The sequence below is a fragment of the Myxine glutinosa genome, chromosome 2 (assembly GCF_964187855.1).
Source record: "Myxine glutinosa chromosome 2, kmMyxGlut1.1, whole genome shotgun sequence".
Lineage (NCBI taxonomy): Eukaryota > Metazoa > Chordata > Myxini > Myxiniformes > Myxinidae > Myxine > Myxine glutinosa.
In genome coordinates this window covers 158,743,328-158,768,843 of record NC_136262.1, presented here as the reverse complement: position 1 = coordinate 158,768,843, position 25,516 = coordinate 158,743,328, and positions in this window count along the sequence as shown.

The following is a 25,516-nucleotide window of genomic DNA, read 5'->3' as shown; positions in this document are numbered from 1 at the left end:
GAAACCACTTTTGCACTTGTATTAGTGTGGAAAAAACACTTTTGGCACTTGGGATAGAGTTGAAAAACCACTTTTCGCACTTGTGTTAGTGTTGAAAAACCACTTTTTGCACTTGTGTTGGTGCAGGAAACCACTTTTGCACTTGTGTTAGTGTTGAAAAAACACTTTTGCACTTGTATTATTGTGGAAAAAACACTTTTTGCACTTGTGATAGTGTTGAAAAACCACTTTTCGCACTTGTGTTAGTGTTGAAAAACCACTTTTCGCACTTGTGTTAGTGTTGAAAAACTACTTTTCGCACTTGTGTTAGTGTTGAAAAACCACTTTTCGCACTTGTGTTGGTGCAGGAAACCACTTTTGCACTTGCATTAGTGTGGAAAAATCACTTTTTGCACTTGGGATAGAGTTGAAAAACCACTTTTCGCACTTGTGTTAGTGTTGAAAAACCACTTTTCGCACTTGTGTTGGTGCAGGAAACCACTTTTGCACTTGTGTTAGTGTTGAAAAACCACTTTTGCACTTGTATTAGTGTGGAAAAAACACTTTTTGCACTTGTGATAGTGTTGAAAAACCACTTTTCGCACTTCTGTTAGTGTTGAAAAACCACTTTTCGCACTTGCGTTAGTGTTGAAAAACTACTTTTCGCACTGTGTTGGTGCAGGAAACCACTTTTGCACTTGTATTACTGTGGAAAAACCACTTTTCGCACTTGTGTTAGTGTTGAAAAACCACTTTTCGCATTTGTGTTAGTGTTGAAAAACCACTTTTCGCACTTGTGTTAGTGTTGAAAAACCACTTTTCGCACTTGTGTTGGTGCAGGAAACCACTTTTGCACTTGTATTAGTGTGGAAAAAACACTTTTCGCACTTGGGATAGTGTTGAAAAACCACTTTTCGCACTTGCGTTGGTGCAGGAAACCACTTTTGCACTTGTATTAGTGTGGAAAAACCACTTTTCGCACTTGTGTTAGTGTTGAAAAACCACTTTTCGCACTTGTGTTAGTGTTGAAAAACCACTTTTCGCACTTGTGTTGGTGCAGGAAACCACTTTTGCACTTGTATTAGTGTGGAAAAAACACTTTTCGCACTTGGGATAGTGTTGAAAAACCACTTTTCGCACTTGCGTTGGTGCAGGAAACCACTTTTGCACTTGTATTAGTGTGGAAAAACCACTTTTCGCACTTGTGTTAGTGTTGAAAAACCACTTTTCGCACTTGTGTTAGTGTTGAAAAACCACTTTTCGAACTTGTGTTCGTGCAGGAAACCACTTTTGCACTTGTATTAGTGTGAAAAAAACCACTTTTCGCACTTGTGTTAGTGTTGAAAAACCACTTTTCGCACTAGTGTGGTGCAGGAAACCACTTTTGCACTTGTATTAGTGTGGAAAACCACTTTTCGCACTTGTGTTAGTGTTGAAAAACCACTTTTCGCACTTGTGTTAGTGTTGAAAAACCACTTTTCGCACTTGTGTTGGTGCAGGAAACCACTTTTGCACTTGTGTTAGTGTTGAAAAAACACTTTTGCACTTGCATTATTGTGGAAAAAACACTTTTTGCACTTGTGATAGTGTTGAAAAACCACTTTTCGCACTTGTGTTAGTGTTGAAAAACCACTTTTCGCACTTGTGTTAGTGTTGAAAAACTACTTTTCGCACTTGTGTTAGTGTTGAAAAACCACTTTTCGCACTTGTGTTGGTGCAGGAAACCACTTTTGCACTTGCATTAGTGTGGAAAAACACTTTTTGCACTTGGGATAGAGTTGAAAAACCACTTTTCGCACTTGTGTTAGTGTTGAAAAACCACTTTTCGCACTTGTGTTGGTGCAGGAAACCACTTTTGCACCTGTGTTAGTGTTGAAAAACCACTTTTGCACTTGTATTATTGTGGAAAAAACACTTTTTGCACTTGTGATAGTGTTGAAAAACCACTTTTCGCACTTGTGTTAGTGTTGAAAAACCACTTTTCGCACTTGTGTTAGTGTTGAAAAACTACTTTTCGCACTTGTGTTGGTGCAGGAAACCACTTTTGCACTTGTATTAGTGTGGAAAGAACACTTTTCGCACTTGTGTTAGTGTTGAAAAACCACTTTTCGCACTTGTGTTAGTGTTGAAAAACCACTTTTCGCACTTGTGTTAGTGTTGAAAAACCACTTTTCGCACTTGTGTTAGTGTTGAAAAACCACTTTTCGCACTTGTGTTGGTGCAGGAAACCACTTTTGCACTTGCATTAGTGTGGAAAAAACACTTTTTGCACTTGGGATAGAGTTGAAAAACCACTTTTCGCACTTGTGTTAGTGTTGAAAAACCACTTTTCGCACTTGTGTTGGTGCAGGAAACCACTTTTGCACTTGTGTTAGTGTTGAAAAACCACTTTTGCACTTGTATTAGTGTGGAAAAAACACTTTTTGCACTTGTGATAGTGTTGAAAAACCACTTTTCGCACTTCTGTTAGTGTTGAAAAACCACTTTTCGCACTTGTGTTAGTGTTGAAAAACTACTTTTCGCACTTGTGTTGGTGCAGGAAACCACTTTTGCACTTGTATTACTGTGGAAAAACCACTTTTCGCACTTGTGTTAGTGTTGAAAAACCACTTTTCGCACTTGTGTTAGTGTTGAAAAACCACTTTTCGCACTTGTGTTGGTGCAGGAAACCACTTTTGCACTTGTATTAGTGTGGAAAAAACACTTTTCGCACTTGTGTTAGTGTTGAAAAACCACTTTTCGCACTTGTGTTAGTGTTGAAAAACCACTTTTCGCACTTGTGTTAGTGTTGAAAAACCACTTTTCGCACTTGTGTTAATGTTGAAAAACCACTTTTGCACTTGTATTAGTGTGGAAAAAACACTTTTCGCACTTGTGTTAGTGTGGAAAAACCACTTTTCGCACTTGTGTTAGTGTTGAAAAACCACTTTTCGCACTTGTGTTGGTGCAGGAAACCACTTTTGCACTTGTGATAGTGTTGAAAAACCACTTTTCGCACTTGTGTTAGTGTTGAAAAACCACTTTTTGCACTTGTGTTGGTGCAGGAAACCACTTTTGCACTTGTATTAGTGTGCAAAAACCACTTTTTGCACTTGTGTTAGTGTTGAAAAACCACTTTTCGCACTTCTGTTAGTGTTGAAAAACCACTTTTCGCACTTGTGTTAGTGTTGAAAAACTACTTTTCGCACTTGTGTTGGTGCAGGAAACCACTTTTGCACTTGTATTACTGTGGAAAAACCACTTTTCGCACTTGTGTTAGTGTTGAAAAACCACTTTTCGCACTTGTGTTAGTGTTGAAAAACCACTTTTCGCACTTGTGTTGGTGCAGGAAACCACTTTTGCACTTGTATTAGTGTGGAAAAAACACTTTTCGCACTTGTGTTAGTGTTGAAAAACCACTTTTCGCACTTGTGTTAGTGTTGAAAAACCACTTTTCGCACTTGTGTTAGTGTTGAAAAACCACTTTTCGCACTTGTGTTGGTGCAGGAAACCACTTTTGCACTTGTATTAGTGTGGAAAAAACACTTTTCGCACTTGTGTTAGTGTGGAAAAACCACTTTTCGCACTTGTGTTAGTGTTGAAAAACCACTTTTCGCACTTGTGTTGGTGCAGGAAACCACTTTTGCACTTGTGATAGTGTTGAAAAACCACTTTTCGCACTTGTGTTAGTGTTGAAAAACCACTTTTTGCACTTGTGTTGGTGCAGGAAACCACTTTTGCACTTGTATTAGTGTGCAAAAACCACTTTTCGCACTTGTGTTAGTGTTGAAAAACCACTTTTCGCACTTGTGTTAGTTTTGAAAAACCACTTTTCGCACTTGTGTTGGTGCAGGAAACCACTTTTGCACTTGTGTTAGTGGAGAAAAACCACTTTTCGCACTTGTGTTAGTGTTGAAAAACCACTTTTCGCACTTGTGTTAGTGTTGAAAAAACACTTTTCGCACTTGTGTTGGTGCAGGAAACCACTTTTGCACTTGTGTTAGTGGAGAAAAACCACTTTTCGCACTTGTGTTAGTGTTGAAAAACCACTTTTCGCACTTGTGTTAGTGTTGAAAAAACACTTTTCGCACTTGTGTTGGTGCAGGAAACCACTTTTTGCACTTGTGATAGTGTTGAAAAACCACTTTTCGCACTTGTGTTAGTGTTGAAAAACCACTTTTGCACCTGTGTTAGTGTTGAAAAACCACTTTTGCACTTGTATTATTGTGGAAAAAACACTTTTTGCACTTGTGATAGTGTTGAAAAACCACTTTTCGCACTTGTGTTAGTGTTGAAAAACCACTTTTCGCACTTGTGTTAGTGTTGAAAAACTACTTTTCGCACTTGTGTTGGTGCAGGAAACCACTTTTGCACTTGTATTAGTGTGGAAAGAACACTTTTCGCACTTGTGTTAGTGTTGAAAAACCACTTTTCGCACTTGTGTTAGTGTTGAAAAACCACTTTTCGCACTTGTGTTAGTGTTGAAAAACCACTTTTCGCACTTGTGTTAGTGTTGAAAAACCACTTTTCGCACTTGTGTTGGTGCAGGAAACCACTTTTGCACTTGCATTAGTGTGGAAAAAACACTTTTTGCACTTGGGATAGAGTTGAAAAACCACTTTTCGCACTTGTGTTAGTGTTGAAAAACCACTTTTCGCACTTGTGTTGGTGCAGGAAACCACTTTTGCACTTGTGTTAGTGTTGAAAAACCACTTTTGCACTTGTATTAGTGTGGAAAAAACACTTTTTGCACTTGTGATAGTGTTGAAAAACCACTTTTCGCACTTCTGTTAGTGTTGAAAAACCACTTTTCGCACTTGTGTTAGTGTTGAAAAACTACTTTTCGCACTTGTGTTGGTGCAGGAAACCACTTTTGCACTTGTATTACTGTGGAAAAACCACTTTTCGCACTTGTGTTAGTGTTGAAAAACCACTTTTCGCACTTGTGTTAGTGTTGAAAAACCACTTTTCGCACTTGTGTTAGTGTTGAAAAACCACTTTTCGCACTTGTGTTGGTGCAGGAAACCACTTTTGCACTTGTATTAGTGTGGAAAAAACACTTTTCGCACTTGTGTTAGTGTTGAAAAACCACTTTTCGCACTTGTGTTAGTGTTGAAAAACCACTTTTCGCACTTGTGTTAGTGTTGAAAAACCACTTTTCGCACTTGTGTTGGTGCAGGAAACCACTTTTGCACTTGTATTAGTGTGGAAAAAACACTTTTCGCACTTGTGTTAGTGTGGAAAAACCACTTTTCGCACTTGTGTTAGTGTTGAAAAACCACTTTTCGCACTTGTGTTGGTGCAGGAAACCACTTTTGCACTTGTGATAGTGTTGAAAAACCACTTTTCGCACTTGTGTTAGTGTTGAAAAACCACTTTTTGCACTTGTGTTGGTGCAGGAAACCACTTTTGCACTTGTATTAGTGTGCAAAAACCACTTTTCGCACTTGTGTTAGTGTTGAAAAACCACTTTTCGCACTTGTGTTAGTTTTGAAAAACCACTTTTCGCACTTGTGTTGGTGCAGGAAACCACTTTTGCACTTGTGTTAGTGGAGAAAAACCACTTTTCGCACTTGTGTTAGTGTTGAAAAACCACTTTTCGCACTTGTGTTAGTGTTGAAAAAACACTTTTCGCACTTGTGTTGGTGCAGGAAACCACTTTTGCACTTGTGTTAGTGGAGAAAAACCACTTTTCGCACTTGTGTTAGTGTTGAAAAACCACTTTTCGCACTTGTGATAGTGTTGAAAAACCACTTTTCGCACTTGTGTTAGTGTTGAAAAACCACTTTTCGCACTTGTGTTAATGTTGAAAAACCACTTTTCGCACTTGTGTTGGTGCAGTAAACCACTTTTGCACTTGTATTAGTGTGGAAAAAACACTTTTTGCACTTGTGATAGTGTTGAAAAACCACTTTTCGCACTTGTGTTAGTGTTGAAAAACCACTTTTCGCACTAGTGTGGTGCAGGAAACCACTTTTGCACTTGTATTAGTGTGGAAAAAACACTTTTGGCACTTGGGATAGAGTTGAAAAACCACTTTTCGCACTTGTGTTAGTGTTGAAAAACCACTTTTTGCACTTGTGTTGGTGCAGGAAACCACTTTTGCACTTGTGTTAGTGTTGAAAAAACACTTTTGCACTTGTATTATTGTGGAAAAAACACTTTTTGCACTTGTGATAGTGTTGAAAAACCACTTTTCGCACTTGTGTTAGTGTTGAAAAACCACTTTTCGCACTTGTGTTAGTGTTGAAAAACTACTTTTCGCACTTGTGTTAGTGTTGAAAAACCACTTTTCGCACTTGTGTTGGTGCAGGAAACCACTTTTGCACTTGCATTAGTGTGGAAAAATCACTTTTTGCACTTGGGATAGAGTTGAAAAACCACTTTTCGCACTTGTGTTAGTGTTGAAAAACCACTTTTCGCACTTGTGTTGGTGCAGGAAACCACTTTTGCACTTGTGTTAGTGTTGAAAAACCACTTTTGCACTTGTATTAGTGTGGAAAAAACACTTTTTGCACTTGTGATAGTGTTGAAAAACCACTTTTCGCACTTCTGTTAGTGTTGAAAAACCACTTTTCGCACTTGCGTTAGTGTTGAAAAACTACTTTTCGCACTTGTGTTGGTGCAGGAAACCACTTTTGCACTTGTATTACTGTGGAAAAACCACTTTTCGCACTTGTGTTAGTGTTGAAAAACCACTTTTCGCACTTGTGTTAGTGTTGAAAAACCACTTTTCGCACTTGTGTTAGTGTTGAAAAACCACTTTTCGCACTTGTGTTGGTGCAGGAAACCACTTTTGCACTTGTATTAGTGTGGAAAAAACACTTTTCGCACTTGGGATAGTGTTGAAAAACCACTTTTCGCACTTGCGTTGGTGCAGGAAACCACTTTTGCACTTGTATTAGTGTGGAAAAACCACTTTTCGCACTTGTGTTAGTGTTGAAAAACCACTTTTCGCACTTGTGTTAGTGTTGAAAAACCACTTTTCGCACTTGTGTTGGTGCAGGAAACCACTTTTGCACTTGTATTAGTGTGGAAAAAACACTTTTCGCACTTGGGATAGTGTTGAAAAACCACTTTTCGCACTTGCGTTGGTGCAGGAAACCACTTTTGCACTTGTATTAGTGTGGAAAAACCACTTTTCGCACTTGTGTTAGTGTTGAAAAACCACTTTTCGCACTTGTGTTAGTGTTGAAAAACCACTTTTCGAACTTGTGTTCGTGCAGGAAACCACTTTTGCACTTGTATTAGTGTGAAAAAAACCACTTTTCGCACTTGTGTTAGTGTTGAAAAACCACTTTTCGCACTAGTGTGGTGCAGGAAACCACTTTTGCACTTGTATTAGTGTGGAAAACCACTTTTCGCACTTGTGTTAGTGTTGAAAAACCACTTTTCGCACTTGTGTTAGTGTTGAAAAACCACTTTTCGCACTTGTGTTGGTGCAGGAAACCACTTTTGCACTTGTGTTAGTGTTGAAAAAACACTTTTGCACTTGCATTATTGTGGAAAAAACACTTTTTGCACTTGTGATAGTGTTGAAAAACCACTTTTCGCACTTGTGTTAGTGTTGAAAAACCACTTTTCGCACTTGTGTTAGTGTTGAAAAACTACTTTTCGCACTTGTGTTAGTGTTGAAAAACCACTTTTCGCACTTGTGTTGGTGCAGGAAACCACTTTTGCACTTGCATTAGTGTGGAAAAACACTTTTTGCACTTGGGATAGAGTTGAAAAACCACTTTTCGCACTTGTGTTAGTGTTGAAAAACCACTTTTCGCACTTGTGTTGGTGCAGGAAACCACTTTTGCACCTGTGTTAGTGTTGAAAAACCACTTTTGCACTTGTATTATTGTGGAAAAAACACTTTTTGCACTTGTGATAGTGTTGAAAAACCACTTTTCGCACTTGTGTTAGTGTTGAAAAACCACTTTTCGCACTTGTGTTAGTGTTGAAAAACTACTTTTCGCACTTGTGTTGGTGCAGGAAACCACTTTTGCACTTGTATTAGTGTGGAAAGAACACTTTTCGCACTTGTGTTAGTGTTGAAAAACCACTTTTCGCACTTGTGTTAGTGTTGAAAAACCACTTTTCGCACTTGTGTTAGTGTTGAAAAACCACTTTTCGCACTTGTGTTAGTGTTGAAAAACCACTTTTCGCACTTGTGTTGGTGCAGGAAACCACTTTTGCACTTGCATTAGTGTGGAAAAAACACTTTTTGCACTTGGGATAGAGTTGAAAAACCACTTTTCGCACTTGTGTTAGTGTTGAAAAACCACTTTTCGCACTTGTGTTGGTGCAGGAAACCACTTTTGCACTTGTGTTAGTGTTGAAAAACCACTTTTGCACTTGTATTAGTGTGGAAAAAACACTTTTTGCACTTGTGATAGTGTTGAAAAACCACTTTTCGCACTTCTGTTAGTGTTGAAAAACCACTTTTCGCACTTGTGTTAGTGTTGAAAAACTACTTTTCGCACTTGTGTTGGTGCAGGAAACCACTTTTGCACTTGTATTACTGTGGAAAAACCACTTTTCGCACTTGTGTTAGTGTTGAAAAACCACTTTTCGCACTTGTGTTAGTGTTGAAAAACCACTTTTCGCACTTGTGTTGGTGCAGGAAACCACTTTTGCACTTGTATTAGTGTGGAAAAAACACTTTTCGCACTTGTGTTAGTGTTGAAAAACCACTTTTCGCACTTGTGTTAGTGTTGAAAAACCACTTTTCGCACTTGTGTTAGTGTTGAAAAACCACTTTTCGCACTTGTGTTGGTGCAGGAAACCACTTTTGCACTTGTATTAGTGTGGAAAAAACACTTTTCGCACTTGTGTTAGTGTGGAAAAACCACTTTTCGCACTTGTGTTAGTGTTGAAAAACCACTTTTCGCACTTGTGTTGGTGCAGGAAACCACTTTTGCACTTGTGATAGTGTTGAAAAACCACTTTTCGCACTTGTGTTAGTGTTGAAAAACCACTTTTTGCACTTGTGTTGGTGCAGGAAACCACTTTTGCACTTGTATTAGTGTGCAAAAACCACTTTTTGCACTTGTGTTAGTGTTGAAAAACCACTTTTCGCACTTCTGTTAGTGTTGAAAAACCACTTTTCGCACTTGTGTTAGTGTTGAAAACTACTTTTCGCACTTGTGTTGGTGCAGGAAACCACTTTTGCACTTGTATTACTGTGGAAAAACCACTTTTCGCACTTGTGTTAGTGTTGAAAAACCACTTTTCGCACTTGTGTTAGTGTTGAAAAACCACTTTTCGCACTTGTGTTGGTGCAGGAAACCACTTTTGCACTTGTATTAGTGTGGAAAAAACACTTTTCGCACTTGTGTTAGTGTTGAAAAACCACTTTTCGCACTTGTGTTAGTGTTGAAAAACCACTTTTCGCACTTGTGTTAGTGTTGAAAAACCACTTTTCGCACTTGTGTTGGTGCAGGAAACCACTTTTGCACTTGTATTAGTGTGGAAAAAACACTTTTCGCACTTGTGTTAGTGTGGAAAAACCACTTTTCGCACTTGTGTTAGTGTTGAAAAACCACTTTTCGCACTTGTGTTGGTGCAGGAAACCACTTTTGCACTTGTGATAGTGTTGAAAAACCACTTTTCGCACTTGTGTTAGTGTTGAAAAACCACTTTTTGCACTTGTGTTGGTGCAGGAAACCACTTTTGCACTTGTATTAGTGTGCAAAAACCACTTTTCGCACTTGTGTTAGTGTTGAAAAACCACTTTTCGCACTTGTGTTAGTTTTGAAAAACCACTTTTCGCACTTGTGTTGGTGCAGGAAACCACTTTTGCACTTGTGTTAGTGGAGAAAAACCACTTTTCGCACTTGTGTTAGTGTTGAAAAACCACTTTTCGCACTTGTGTTAGTGTTGAAAAAACACTTTTCGCACTTGTGTTGGTGCAGGAAACCACTTTTGCACTTGTGTTAGTGGAGAAAAACCACTTTTCGCACTTGTGTTAGTGTTGAAAAACCACTTTTCGCACTTGTGTTAGTGTTGAAAAAACACTTTTCGCACTTGTGTTGGTGCAGGAAACCACTTTTTGCACTTGTGATAGTGTTGAAAAACCACTTTTCGCACTTGTGTTAGTGTTGAAAAACCACTTTTCGCACTTGTGTTAATGTTGAAAAACCACTTTTCGCACTTGTGTTGGTGCAGTAAACCACTTTTGCACTTGTAATTAGTGTGGAAAAAACACTTTTTGCACTTGTGTTAGTGTTGAAAAACCACTTTTCGCACTAGTGTGGTGCAGGAAACCACTTTTGCACTTGTATTAGTGTGGAAAAAACACTTTTGGCACTTGGGATAGAGTTGAAAAACCACTTTTCGCACTTGTGTTAGTGTTGAAAAACCACTTTTTGCACTTGTGTTGGTGCAGGAAACCACTTTTGCACTTGTGTTAGTGTTGAAAAAACACTTTTGCACTTGTATTATTGTGGAAAAAACACTTTTTGCACTTGTGATAGTGTTGAAAAACCACTTTTCGCACTTGTGTTAGTGTTGAAAAACCACTTTTCGCACTTGTGTTAGTGTTGAAAAACTACTTTTCGCACTTGTGTTAGTGTTGAAAAACCACTTTTCGCACTTGTGTTGGTGCAGGAAACCACTTTTGCACTTGCATTAGTGTGGAAAAATCACTTTTTGCACTTGGGATAGAGTTGAAAAACCACTTTTCGCACTTGTGTTAGTGTTGAAAAACCACTTTTCGCACTTGTGTTGGTGCAGGAAACCACTTTTGCACTTGTGTTAGTGTTGAAAAACCACTTTTGCACTTGTATTAGTGTGGAAAAAACACTTTTTGCACTTGTGATAGTGTTGAAAAACCACTTTTCGCACTTCTGTTAGTGTTGAAAAACCACTTTTCGCACTTGCGTTAGTGTTGAAAAACTACTTTTCGCACTTGTGTTGGTGCAGGAAACCACTTTTGCACTTGTATTACTGTGGAAAAACCACTTTTCGCACTTGTGTTAGTGTTGAAAAACCACTTTTCGCACTTGTGTTAGTGTTGAAAAACCACTTTTCGCACTTGTGTTAGTGTTGAAAAACCACTTTTCGCACTTGTGTTGGTGCAGGAAACCACTTTTGCACTTGTATTAGTGTGGAAAAAACACTTTTCGCACTTGTGTTAGTGTTGAAAAACCACTTTTCGCACTTGTGTTAGTGTTGAAAAACCACTTTTCGCACTTGTGTTAGTGTTGAAAAACCACTTTTCGCATTTGTGTTGGTGCAGGAAACCACTTTTGCACTTGTATTAGTGTGGAAAAAACACTTTTCGCACTTGTGTTAGTGTGGAAAAACCACTTTTCGCACTTGTGTTAGTGTTGAAAAACTACTTTTCGCACTTGTGTTAGTGTTGAAAAACCACTTTTCGCACTTGTGTTGGTACAGGAAACCACTTTTGCACTTGCATTTGTGTGGAAAAAACACTTTTTGCACTTGGGATAGAGTTGAAAACCCACTTTTCGCACTTGTGTTAGTGTTGAAAAACCACTTTTCGCACTTGTGTTGGTGCAGGAAACCACTTTTGCACTTGTGTTAGTGTTGAAAAACCACTTTTGCACTTGTATTAGTGTGGAAAAAACACTTTTTGCACTTGTGATAGTGTTGAAAAACCACTTTTCGCACTTCTGTTAGTGTTGAAAAACCACTTTTCGCACTTGCGTTAGTGTTGAAAAACTATTTTTCGCACTTGTGTTGGTGCAGGAAACCACTTTTGCACTTGTATTACTGTGGAAAAACCACTTTTCGCACTTGTGTTAGTGTTGAAAAACCACTTTTCGCACTTGTGTTAGTGTTGAAAAACCACTTTTCGCACTTGTGTTAGTGTTGAAAAACCACTTTTCGCACTTGTGTTGGTGCAGGAAACCACTTTTGCACTTGTATTAGTGTGGAAAAAACACTTTTCGCACTTGTGTTAGTGTTGAAAAACCACTTTTCGCACTTGTGTTAGTGTTGAAAAACCACTTTTCGCACTTGTGTTAGTGTTGAAAAACCACTTTTCGCACTTGTGTTGGTGCAGGAAACCACTTTTGCACTTGTATTAGTGTGGAAAAAACACTTTTCGCACTTGTGTTAGTGTGGAAAAACCACTTTTCGCACTTGTGTTAGTGTTGAAAAACCACTTTTCGCACTTGTGTTGGTGCAGGAAACCACTTTTGCACTTGTGATAGTGTTGAAAAACCACTTTTCGCACTTGTGTTAGTGTTGAAAAACCACTTTTCGCACTTGTGTTGGTGCAGGAAACCACTTTTGCACTTGTATTAGTGTGGAAAAACACTTTTTGCACCTGGGATAGTGTTGAAAAACCACTTTTCGCACTTGTGTTAGTGTTGAAAAACCACTTTTCGCACTTGTGTTGGTGCAGGAAACCACTTTTGCACTTGTGTTAGTGTTGAAAAACCACTTTTCGCACTTGTGTTAGTGTTGAAAAACCACTTTTCGCACTTGTGTTAGTGTTGAAAAACCACTTTTTGCACTTGTGATAGTGTTGAAAAACCACTTTTCGCACTTGTGTTAGTGTTGAAAAACCACTTTTCGCACTTGTGTTAATGTTGAAAAACCACTTTTCGCACTTGTGTTGGTGCAGTAAACCACTTTTGCACTTGTATTAGTGTGGAAAAAACACTTTTTGCACTTGTGATAGTGTTGAAAAACCACTTTTCGCACTTGTGTTAGTGTTGAAAAACCACTTTTCGCACTAGTGTGGTGCAGGAAACCACTTTTGCACTTGTATTAGTGTGGAAAAACCACTTTTCGCACTTGTGTTAGTGTTGAAAAACCACTTTTCGCACTTGTGTTAGTGTTGAAAAACCACTTTTCGCACTTGTGTTAGTGTTGAAAAACCACTTTTCGCACTTGTGTTAGTGTTGAAAAACCCCTTTTCGCACTTGTGTTAGTGTTGAAAAAACACTTTTCGCACTTTTGTTGGTGCAGGAAACCACTTTTGCACTTGTATTAGTGTGGAAAAACACTTTTTGCACTTGGGATAGTGTTGAAAAACCACTTTTCGCACTTGTGTTAGTGTTGAAAAACCACTTTTCGCACTTGTGTTGGTGCAGGAAACCACTTTTGCACTTGTGTTAGTGTTGAAAAACCACTTTTCGCACTTGTGTTAGTGTTGAAAAACCACTTTTCGCACTTGTGTTAGTGTTGAAAAACCACTTTTTGCACTTGTGATAGTGTTGAAAAACCACTTTTCGCACTTGTGTTAGTGTTGAAAAACCACTTTTCGCAATTGTGTTAATGTTGAAAAACCACTTTTCGCACTTGTGTTGGTGCAGTAAACCACTTTTGCACTTGTATTAGTGTGGAAAAAACACTTTTTGCACTTGTGATAGTGTTGAAAAACCACTTTTCGCACTTGTGTTAGTGTTGAAAAACCACTTTTCGCACTAGTGTGGTGCAGGAAACCACTTTTGCACTTGTATTAGTGTGGAAAAACCACTTTTCTCACTTGTGTTAGTGTTGAAAAACCACTTTTCGCACTTGTGTTAGTGTTGAAAAACCACTTTTCGCACTTGTGTTGGTGCAGGAAACCACTTTTGCACTTGTGTTAGTGGAGAAAAACCACTTTTCGCACTTGTGTTAGTGTTGAAAAACCACTTTTCGCACTTGTGTTAGTGTTGAAAAAACACTTTTCGCACTTGTGTTGGTGCAGGAAACCACTTTTGCACTTGTATTAGTGTGGAAAAACACTTTTTGCACTTGGGATAGTGTTGAAAAACCACTTTTCGCACTTGTGTTAGTGTTGAAAAACCACTTTTGCACTTGTGTTAGTGGAGAAAAACCACTTTTCGCACTTGTGTTAGTGTTGAAAAACCACTTTTCGCACTTGTGTTAATGTTGAAAAACCACTTTTCGCACGTGTGTTGGTGCAGTAAACCACTTTTGCACTTGTATTAGTGTGGAAAAAACACTTTTTGCACTTGTGATAGTGTTGAAAAACCACTTTTCGCACTTGTGTTAGTGTTGAAAAACCACTTTTCGCACTAGTGTGGTGCAGGAAACCACTTTTGCACTTGTATTAGTGTGGAAAAACCACTTTTCGCACTTGTGTTAGTGTTGAAAAACTACTTTTCGCACTTGTGTTAGTGTTGAAAAACCACTTTTCGCACTTGTGTTAGTGTTGGAAAATCACTTTCGCACTTGTGTTAGTGTTGAAAAAACACTTTTCGCACTTGTGTTGGTGCAGGAAACCACTTTTGCACTTGTATTAGTGTGGAAAAAACACTTTTTGCACTTGGGATAGTGTTGAAAAACCACTTTTCGCACTTGTGTTAGTGTTGAAAAACCACTTTTCGCACTTGTGTTGGTGCAGGAAACCACTTTTGCACTTGTGTTAGTGTTGAAAAACCACTTTTGCACTTGTATCAGTGTGGAAAAAACACTTTTTGCACTTGTGATAGTGTTGAAAAACCACTTTTCGCACTTGTGTTAATGTTGAAAAACCACTTTTCGCACTTGTGTTAGTGTTGAAAAACCACTTTTGGCACTTGTGTTGGTGCAGGAAACCACTTTTGCACTTGTATTAGTGTGGAAAAAACACTTTTCGCACTTGCGTTAGTGTTGAAAACCCACTTTTTGCACTTGTGTTAGTGTTGAAAAACCACTTTTCGCACTTGCGTTGGTGCAGGAAACCACTTTTGCACTTGTATTAGTGTGGAAAAACCACTTTTCGCACTTGTGTTAGTGTTGAAAAACCACTTTTCGCACTTGTGTTAGTGTTGAAAAACCACTTTTCGAACTTGTGTTCGTGCAGGAAACCACTTTTGCACTTGTATTAGTGTGAAAAAAACCACTTTTCGCACTTGTGTTAGTGTTGAAAAAACACTTTTCGCACTTGTGTTAGTGTTGAAAAACCACTTTTCGCACTAGTGTGGTGCAGGAAACCACTTTTGCACTTGTATTAGTGTGGAAAAAACACTTTTCGCACTTGTGTTAGTGTGGAAAAACCACTTTTCGCACTTGTGTTAGTGTTGAAAAACCACTTTTCGCACTTGTGTTGGTGCAGGAAACCACTTTTGCACTTGTGATAGTGTTGAAAAACCACTTTTCGCACTTGTGTTAGTGTTGAAAAACCACTTTTCGCACTTGTGTTGGTGCAGGAAACCACTTTTGCACTTGTATTAGTGTGGAAAAACACTTTTTGCACCTGGGATAGTGTTGAAAAACCACTTTTCGCACTTGTGTTAGTGTTGAAAAACCACTTTTCGCACTTGTGTTGGTGCAGGAAACCACTTTTGCACTTGTGTTAGTGTTGAAAAACCACTTTTCGCACTTGTGTTAGTGTTGAAAAACCACTTTTCGCACTTGTGTTAGTGTTGAAAAACCACTTTTTGCACTTGTGATAGTGTTGAAAAACCACTTTTCGCACTTGTGTTAGTGATGAAAAACCACTTTTCGCACTTGTGTTAATGTTGAAAAACCACTTTTCGCACTTGTGTTGGTGCAGTAAACCACTTTTGCACTTGTATTAGTTTGGAAAAAACACTTTTTGCACTTGTGATAGTGTTGAAAAACCACTTTTCGCACTTGTGTTAGTGTTGAAAAACCACTTTTCGCACTAGTGTGGTGCAGGAAACCACTTTTGCACTTGTATTAGTGTGGAAAAACCACTTTTCGCACTTGTGTTAGTGTTGAAAAACCACTTTTCGCACTTGTGTTAGTGTTGAAAAACCACTTTTCGCACTTGTGTTAGTGTTGAAAAACCACTTTTCGCACTTGTGTTAGTGTTGAAAAACCACTTTTCGCACTTGTGTTAGTGTTGAAAAAACACTTTTCGCACTTGTGTTGGTGCAGGAAACCACTTTTGCACTTGTATTAGTGTGGAAAAACACTTTTTGCACTTGGGATAGTGTTGAAAAACCACTTTTCGCACTTGTGTTAGTGTTGAAAAACCACTTTTCGCACTTGTGTTGGTGCAGGAAACCACTTTTGCACTTGTGTTAGTGTTGAAAAACCACTTTTCGCACTTGTGTTAGTGTTGAAAAACCACTTTTCGCACTTGTGTTAGTGTTGAAAAACCACTTTTTGCACTTGTGATAGTGTTGAAAAACCACTTTTCGCACTTGTGTTAGTGTTGAAAAACCACTTTTCGCAATTGTGTTAATGTTGAAAAACCACTTTTCGCACTTGTGTTGGTGCAGTAAACCACTTTTGCACTTGTATTAGTGTGGAAAAAACACTTTTTGCACTTGTGATAGTGTTGAAAAACCACTTTTCGCACTTATGTTAGTGTTGAAAAACCACTTTTCGCACTAGTGTGGTGCAGGAAACCACTTTTGCACTTGTATTAGTGTGGAAAAACCACCTTTCGCACTTGTGTTAGTGTTGAAAAACTACTTTTCGCACTTGTGTTAGTGTTGAAAAACCACTTTTCGCACTTGTGTTGGTGCAGGAAACCACTTTTGCACTTGTGTTAGTGGAGAAAAACCACTTTTCGCACTTGTGTTAGTGTTGAAAAACCACTTTTCGCACTTGTGTTAGTGTTGAAAAACCACTTTTCGCACTTGTGTTAGTGTTGAAAAAACACTTTTCGCACTTGTGTTGGTGCAGGAAACCACTTTTGCACTTGTATTAGTGTGGAAAAACACTTTTTGCACTTGGGATAGTGTTGAAAAACCACTTTTCGCACTTGTGTTAGTGTTGAAAAACCACTTTTGCACTTGTGTTAGTGGAGAAAAACCACTTTTCGCACTTGTGTTAGTGTTGAAAAACCACTTTTCGCACTTGTGTTAATGTTGAAAAACCACTTTTCGCACGTGTGTTGGTGCAGTAAACCACTTTTGCACTTGTATTAGTGTGGAAAAAACACTTTTTGCACTTGTGATAGTGTTGAAAAACCACTTTTCGCACTTGTGTTAGTGTTGAAAAACCACTTTTCGCACTAGTGTGGTGCAGGAAACCACTTTTGCACTTGTATTAGTGTGGAAAAACCACTTTTCGCACTTGTGTTAGTGTTGAAAAACTACTTTTCGCACTTGTGTTAGTGTTGAAAAACCACTTTTCGCACTTGTGTTAGTGTTGGAAAATCACTTTTCACACTTGTGTTGGTGCAGGAAACCACTTTTGCACTTGTGTTAGTGTTGAAAAACCACTTTTCGCACTTGTGTTAGTGTTGAAAAACCACTTTCGCACTTGTGTTAGTGTTGAAAAAACACTTTTCGCACTTGCGTTGGTGCAGGAAACCACTTTTGCACTTGTATTAGTGTGGAAAAAACACTTTTTGCACTTGGGATAGTGTTGAAAAACCACTTTTCGCACTTGTGTTAGTGTTGAAAAACCACTTATCGCACTTGTGTTGGTGCAGGAAACCACTTTTGCACTTGTGTTAGTGTTGAAAAACCACTTTTGCACTTGTATCAGTGTGGAAAAAACACTTTTTGCACTTGTGATAGTGTTGAAAAACCACTTTTCGCACTTGTGTTAGTGTTGAAAAACCACTTATCGCACTTGTGTTGGTGCAGGAAACCACTTTTGCACTTGTGTTAGTGTTGAAAAAACACTTTTGCACTTGCATTATTGTGGAAAAAACACTTTTTGCACTTGTGATAGTGTTGAAAAACCACTTTTCGCACTTGTGTTAGTGTTGAAAAACCACTTTTCGCACTTGTGTTAGTGTTGAAAAACTACTTTTCGCACTTGTGTTAGTGTTGAAAAACCACTTTTCGCACTTGTGTTGGTGCAGGAAACCACTTTTGCACTTGCATTAGTGTGGAAAAAACACTTTTTGCACTTGGGATAGAGTTGAAAAACCACTTTTCGCACTTGTGTTAGTGTTGAAAAACCACTTTTCGCACTTGTGTTGGTGCAGGAAACCACTTTTGCACCTGTGTTAGTGTTGAAAAACCACTTTTGCACTTGTATTATTGTGGAAAAAACACTTTTTGCACTTGTGATAGTGTTGAAAAACCACTTTTCGCACTTGTGTTAGTGTTGAAAAACCACTTTTCGCACTTGTGTTAGTGTTGAAAAACTACTTTTCGCACTTGTGTTGGTGCAGGAAACCACTTTTGCACTTGTATTAGTGTGGAAAGAACACTTTTCGCACTTGTGTTAGTGTTGAAAAACCACTTTTCGCACTTGTGTTAGTGTTGAAAAACCACTTTTCGCACTTGTGTTAGTGTTGAAAAACCACTTTTCGCACTTGTGTTAGTGTTGAAAAACCACTTTTCGCACTTGTGTTGGTGCAGGAAACCACTTTTGCACTTGCATTAGTGTGGAAAAAACACTTTTTGCACTTGGGATAGAGTTGAAAAACCACTTTTCGCACTTGTGTTAGTGTTGAAAAACCACTTTTCGCACTTGTGTTGGTGCAGGAAACCACTTTTGCACTTGTGTTAGTGTTGAAAAACCACTTTTGCACTTGTATTAGTGTGGAAAAAACACTTTTTGCACTTGTGATAGTGTTGAAAAACCACTTTTCGCACTTCTGTTAGTGTTGAAAAACCACTTTTCGCACTTGTGTTAGTGTTGAAAAACTACTTTTCGCACTTGTGTTGGTGCAGGAAACCAATTTTGCACTTGTATTACTGTGGAAAAACCACTTTTCGCACTTGTGTTAGTGTTGAAAAACCACTTTTCGCACTTGTGTTAGTGTTGAAAAACCACTTTTCGCACTTGTGTTGGTGCAGGAAACCACTTTTGCACTTGTATTAGTGTGGAAAAAACACTTTTCGCACTTGTGTTAGTGTTGAAAAACCACTTTTCGCACTTGTGTTAGTGTTGAAAAACCACTTTTCGCACTTGTGTTAGTGTTGAAAAACCACTTTTCGCACTTGTGTTGGTGCAGGAAACCACTTTTGCACTTGTATTAGTGTGGAAAAAACACTTTTCGCACTTGTGTTAGTGTGGAAAAACCACTTTTCGCACTTGTGTTAGTGTTGAAAAACCACTTTTCGCACTTGTGTTGGTGCAGGAAACCACTTTTGCACTTGTGATAGTGTTGAAAAACCACTTTTCGCACTTGTGTTAGTGTTGAAAAACCACTTTTTGCACTTGTGTTGGTGCAGGAAACCACTTTTGCACTTGTATTAGTGTGGAAAAACCACTTTTCGCACTTGTGTTAGTGTTGAAAAACCACTTTTCGCACTTGTGTTAGTGTTGAAAAAACACTTTTCGCACTTGTGTTGGTGCAGGAAACCACTTTTGCACTTGTATTAGTGTGGAAAAACACTTTTTGCACTTGGGATAGTGTTGAAAAACCACTTTTCGCACTAGTGTGGTGCAGGAAACCAATTTTGCACTTGTATTAGTGTGGAAAAACCACTTTTCGCACTTGTGTTAGTGTTGAAAAACCACTTTTCGCACTTGTGTTAGTGTTGAAAAACCACTTTTCGCACTTGTGTTGGTGCAGGAAACCACTTTTGCACTTGTGTTAGTGGAGAAAAACCACTTTTCGCACTTGTGTTAGTGTTGAAAAACTACTTTTCGCACTTGTGTTAGTGTTGAAAAACCACTTTTCGCACTTGTGTTAGTGTTGAAAAACCACTTTTCGCACTCGTGTTAGTGTTGAAAAACCACTTTTCGCACTTGTGTTGGTGCAGGAAACCACTTTTGCACTTGCATTAGTGTGGAAAAAACACTTTTTGCACTTGGGATAGAGTTGAAAAACCACTTTTCGCACTTGTGTTAGTGTTGAAAAACCACTTTTCGCACTTGTGTTGGTGCAGGAAACCACTTTTGCACTTGTGTTAGTGTTGAAAAACCACTTTTGCACTTGTATTAGTGTGGAAAAAACACTTTTTGCACTTGTGATAGTGTTGAAAAACCACTTTTCGCACTTCTGTTAGTGTTGAAAAACCACTTTTCGCACTTGTGTTAGTGTTGAAAAACTACTTTTCGCACTTGTGTTGGTGCAGGAAACCAATTTTGCACTTGTATTACTGTGGAAAAACCACTTTTCGCACTTGTGTTAGTGTTGAAAAACCACTTTTCGCACTTGTGTTAGTGTTGAAAAACCACTTTTCGCACTTGTGTTGGTGCAGGAAACCACTTTTGCACTTGTATTAGTGTGGAAAAAACACTTTTCGCACTTGTGTTAGTGTTGAAAAACCACTTTTCGCACTTGTGTTAGTGTTGAAAAACCACTTTTCGCACTTGTGTTAGTGTTGAAAAACCACTTTTCGCACTTGTGTTGGTGCAGGAAACCACTTTTGCACTTGTATTAGTGTGGAAAAAACACTTTTCGCACTTGTGTTAGTGTGGAAAAACCACTTTTCGCACTTGTGTTAGTGTTGAAAAACCACTTTTCGCACTTGTGTTGGTGCAGGAAACCACTTTTGCACTTGTGATAGTGTTGAAAAACCACTTTTCGCACTTGTGTTAGTGTTGAAAAACCACTTTTTGCACTTGTGTTGGTGCAGGAAACCACTTTTGCACTTGTATTAGTGTGGAAAAACCACTTTTCGCACTTGTGATAGTGTTGAAAAACCACTTTTCGCACTTGTGTTAATGTTGAAAAACCACTTTTCGCACTTGTGTTAGTGTTGAAAAACCACTTTTCGCACTTGCGTTAGTGTTGAAAAACAACTTTTTGCACTTGTGTTAGTGTTGAAAAACCACTTTTCGCACTTGCGTTGGTGCAGGAAACCACTTTTGCACTTGTATTAGTGTGAAAAAAACCACTTTTCGCACTTGTGTTAGTGTTGAAAAAACACTTTTCGCACTTGTGTTAGTGTTGAAAAACCACTTTTCGCACTAATGTGGTGCAGGAAACCACTTTTGCACTTGTATTAGTGTGGAAAAACCACTTTTCGCACTTGTGTTAGTGTTGAAAAACCACTTTTCGCACTTGTGTTAGTGTTGAAAAACCACTTTTCGCACTTATGTTAGTGTTGAAAAACCACTTTTCACACTTGTGTTGGTGCAGGAAACCACTTTTGCACTTGCATTAGTGTGGAAAAAACACTTTTGGCACTTGGGATAGAGTTGAAAAACCACTTTTCGCACTTGTGTTAGTGTTGAAAAACCACTTTTCGCACTTGTGTTGGTGCAGGAAACCACTTTTGCACTTGTGTTAGTGTTGAAAAAACACTTTTGCACTTGCATTATTGTGGAAAAAACACTTTTTGCACTTGTGATAGTGTTGAAAAACCACTTTTCGCACTTGTGTTAGTGTTGAAAAACCACTTTTCGCACTTGTGTTAGTGTTGAAAAACTACTTTTCGCACTTGTGTTAGTGTTGAAAAACTACTTTTCGCACTTGTGTTAGTGTTGAAAAACCACTTTTCGCACTTGTGTTGGTGCAGGAAACCACTTTTGCACTTGCATTAGTGTGGAAAAAACACTTTTTGCACTTGGGATAGAGTTGAAAAACCACTTTTCGCACTTGTGTTAGTGTTGAAAAACCACTTTTCGCACTTGTGTTGGTGCAGGAAACCACTTTTGCACCTGTGTTAGTGTTGAAAAACCACTTTTGCACTTGTATTATTGTGGAAAAAACACTTTTTGCACTTGTGATAGTGTTGAAAAACCACTTTTCGCACTTGTGTTAGTGTTGAAAAACCACTTTTCGCACTTGTGTTAGTGTTGAAAAACTACTTTTCGCACTTGTGTTGGTGCAGGAAACCACTTTTGCACTTGTATTAGTGTGGAAAGAACACTTTTCGCACTTGTGTTAGTGTTGAAAAACCACTTTTCGCACTTGTGTTAGTGTTGAAAAACCACTTTTCGCACTTGTGTTAGTGTTGAAAAACCACTTTTCGCACTTGTGTTAGTGTTGAAAAACCACTTTTCGCACTTGTGTTGGTGCAGGAAACCACTTTTGCACTTGCATTAGTGTGGAAAAAACACTTTTTGCACTTGGGATAGAGTTGAAAAACCACTTTTCGCACTTGTGTTAGTGTTGAAAAACCACTTTTCGCACTTGTGTTGGTGCAGGAAACCACTTTTGCACTTGTGTTAGTGTTGAAAAACCACTTTTGCACTTGTATTAGTGTGGAAAAAACACTTTTTGCACTTGTGATAGTGTTGAAAAACCACTTTTCGCACTTCTGTTAGTGTTGAAAAACCACTTTTCGCACTTGTGTTAGTGTTGAAAAACTACTTTTCGCACTTGTGTTGGTGCAGGAAACCAATTTTGCACTTGTATTACTGTGGAAAAACCACTTTTCGCACTTGTGTTAGTGTTGAAAAACCACTTTTCGCACTTGTGTTAGTGTTGAAAAACCACTTTTCGCACTTGTGTTGGTGCAGGAAACCACTTTTGCACTTGTATTAGTGTGGAAAAAACACTTTTCGCACTTGTGTTAGTGTTGAAAAACCACTTTTCGCACTTGTGTTAGTGTTGAAAAACCACTTTTCGCACTTGTGTTAGTGTTGAAAAACCACTTTTCGCACTTGTGTTGGTGCAGGAAACCACTTTTGCACTTGTATTAGTGTGGAAAAAACACTTTTCGCACTTGTGTTAGTGTGGAAAAACCACTTTTCGCACTTGTGTTAGTGTTGAAAAACCACTTTTCGCACTTGTGTTGGTGCAGGAAACCACTTTTGCACTTGTGATAGTGTTGAAAAACCACTTTTCGCACTTGTGTTAGTGTTGAAAAACCACTTTTTGCACTTGTGTTGGTGCAGGAAACCACTTTTGCACTTGTATTAGTGTGGAAAAACCACTTTTCGCACTTGTGTTAGTGTTGAAAAACCACTTTTCGCACTTGTGTTAGTTTTGAAAAACCACTTTTCGCACTTGTGTTGGTGCAGGAAACCACTTTTGCACTTGTGTTAGTGGAGAATAACCACTTTTCGCACTTGTGTTAGTGTTGAAAAACCACTTTTCGCACTTGTGTTAGTGTTGAAAAAACACTTTTCGCACTTGTGTTGGTGCAGGAAACCACTTTTGCACTTGTATTAGTGTGGAAAAACACTTTTTGCACTTGGGATAGTGTTGAAAAACCACTTTTCGCACTAGTGTGGTGCAGGAAACCACTTTTGCACTTGTATTAGTGTGGAAAAACCACTTTTCGCACTTGTGTTAGTGTTGAAAAACCACTTTTCGCACTTGTGTTAGTGTTGAAAAACCACTTTTCGCACTTGTGTTGGTGCAGGAAACCACTTTTGCACTTGTGTTAGTGGAGAAAAACCACTTTTCGCACTTGTGTTAGTGTTGAAAAACCACTTTTCGCACTTGTGTTAGTGTTGAAAAACCACTTTTCGCACTTGTGTTAGTGTTGAAAAACCACTTTTCGCACTTGTGTTAGTGTTGAAAAACCACTTTTCGCACTTGTGTTGGTGCAGGAAACCACTTTTGCACTTGCATTAGTGTGGAAAAAACACTTTTTGCACTTGGGATAGAGTTGAAAAACCACTTTTTGCACTTGTGTTAGTGTTGAAAAACCACTTTTCGCACTTGTGTTGGTGCAGGAAACCACTTTTGCACTTGTGTTAGTGTTGAAAAACCACTTTTGCACTTGTATTAGTGTGGAAAAAACACTTTTTGCACTTGTGATAGTGTTGAAAAACCACTTTTCGCACTTCTGTTAGTGTTGAAAAACCACTTTTCGCACTTGTGTTCGTGTTGAAAAACCACTTTTCGCACTTGTGTTAGTGTTGAAAAACCACTTTTCGCACTTGTGTTAGTGTTGAAAAACCACTTTTCGCACTTGTGTTAGTGTTGAAAAACCACTTTTCGCACTTGTGTTGGTGCAGGAAACCACTTTTGCACTTGCATTAGTGTGGAAAAAACACTTTTTGCACTTGGGATAGAGTTGAAAAACTACTTTTCGCACTTGTGTTAGTGTTGAAAAACCACTTTTCGCACTTGTGTTGGTGCAGGAAACCACTTTTGCACTTGTGTTAGTGTTGAAAAACCACTTTTGCACTTGTATTAGTGTGGAAAAAACACTTTTTGCACTTGTGATAGTGTTGAAAAACCACTTTTCGCACTTGTGTTAGTGTTGAAAAACTACTTTTCGCACTTGTGTTGGTGCAGGAAACCAATTTTGCACTTGTATTACTGTGGAAAAACCACTTTTCGCACTTGTGTTAGTGTTGAAAAACCACTTTTCGCACTTGTGTTAGTGTTGAAAAACCACTTTTCGCACTTGTGTTGGTGCAGGAAACCACTTTTGCACTTGTATTAGTGTGGAAAAACCACTTTTCGCACTTGTGTTAGTGTTGAAAAACCACTTTTCGCACTTCTGTTAGTGTTGAAAAACCACTTTTCGCACTTGTGTTAGTGTTGAAAAACTACTTTTCGCACTTGTGTTGGTGCAGGAAACCAATTTTGCACTTGTATTACTGTGGAAAAACCACTTTTCGCACTTGTGTTAGTGTTGAAAAACCACTTTTCGCACTTGTGTTAGTGTTGAAAAACCACTTTTCGCACTTGTGTTAGTGTTGAAAAACCACTTTTCGCACTTGTGTTAGTGTTGAAAAACCACTTTTCGCACTTGTGTTGGTGCAGGAAACCACTTTTGCACTTGTGTTAGTGGAGAAAAACCACTTTTCGCACTTGTGTTAGTGTTGAAAAACCACTTTTCGCACTTGTGTTAGTGTTGAAAAACCACTTTTCGCACTTGTGTTAGTGTTGAAAAACCACTTTTCGCACTTGTGTTAGTGTTGAAAAACCACTTTTCGCACTTGTGTTGGTGCAGGAAACCACTTTTGCACTTGCATTAGTGTGGAAAAACACTTTTTGCACTTGGGATAGATTTGAAAAACCACTTTTCGCACTTGTGTTAGTGTTGAAAAACCACTTTTCGCACTTGTGTTGGTGCAGGAAACCACTTTTGCACTTGTGTTAGTGTTGAAAAACCACTTTTGCACTTGTATTAGTGTGGAAAAAACACTTTTTGCACTTGTGATAGTGTTGAAAAACCACTTTTCGCACTTCTGTTAGTGTTGAAAAACCACTTTTCGCACTTGTGTTAGTGTTGAAAAACCACTTTTCGCACTTGTGTTAGTGTTGAAAAACCACTTTTCGCACTTGTGTTAGTGTTGAAAAACCACTTTTCGCACTTGTGTTAGTGTTGAAAAACCACTTTTCGCACTTGTGTTGGTACAGGAAACCACTTTTGCACTTGCATTAGTGTGGAAAAAACACTTTTTGCACTTGGGATAGAGTTGAAAAACCACTTTTCGCACTTGTGTTAGTGTTGAAAAACCACTTTTCGCACTTGTGTTGGTGCAGGAAACCACTTTTGCACTTGTGTTAGTGTTGAAAAACCACTTTTGCACTTGTATTAGTGTGGAAAAAACACTTTTTGCACTTGTGATAGTGTTGAAAAACCACTTTTCGCACTTCTGTTAGTGTTGAAAAACCACTTTTCGCACTTGTGTTAGTGTTGAAAAACTACTTTTCGCACTTGTGTTGGTGCAGGAAACCAATTTTGCACTTGTATTACTGTGGAAAAACCACTTTTCGCACTTGTGTTAGTGTTGAAAAACCACTTTTCGCACTTGTGTTAGTGTTGAAAAACCACTTTTCGCACTTGTGTTGGTGCAGGAAACCACTTTTGCACTTGTATTAGTGTGGAAAAAACACTTTTCGCACTTGTGTTAGTGTTGAAAAACCACTTTTCGCACTTGTGTTAGTGTTGAAAAACCACTTTTCGCACTTGTGTTA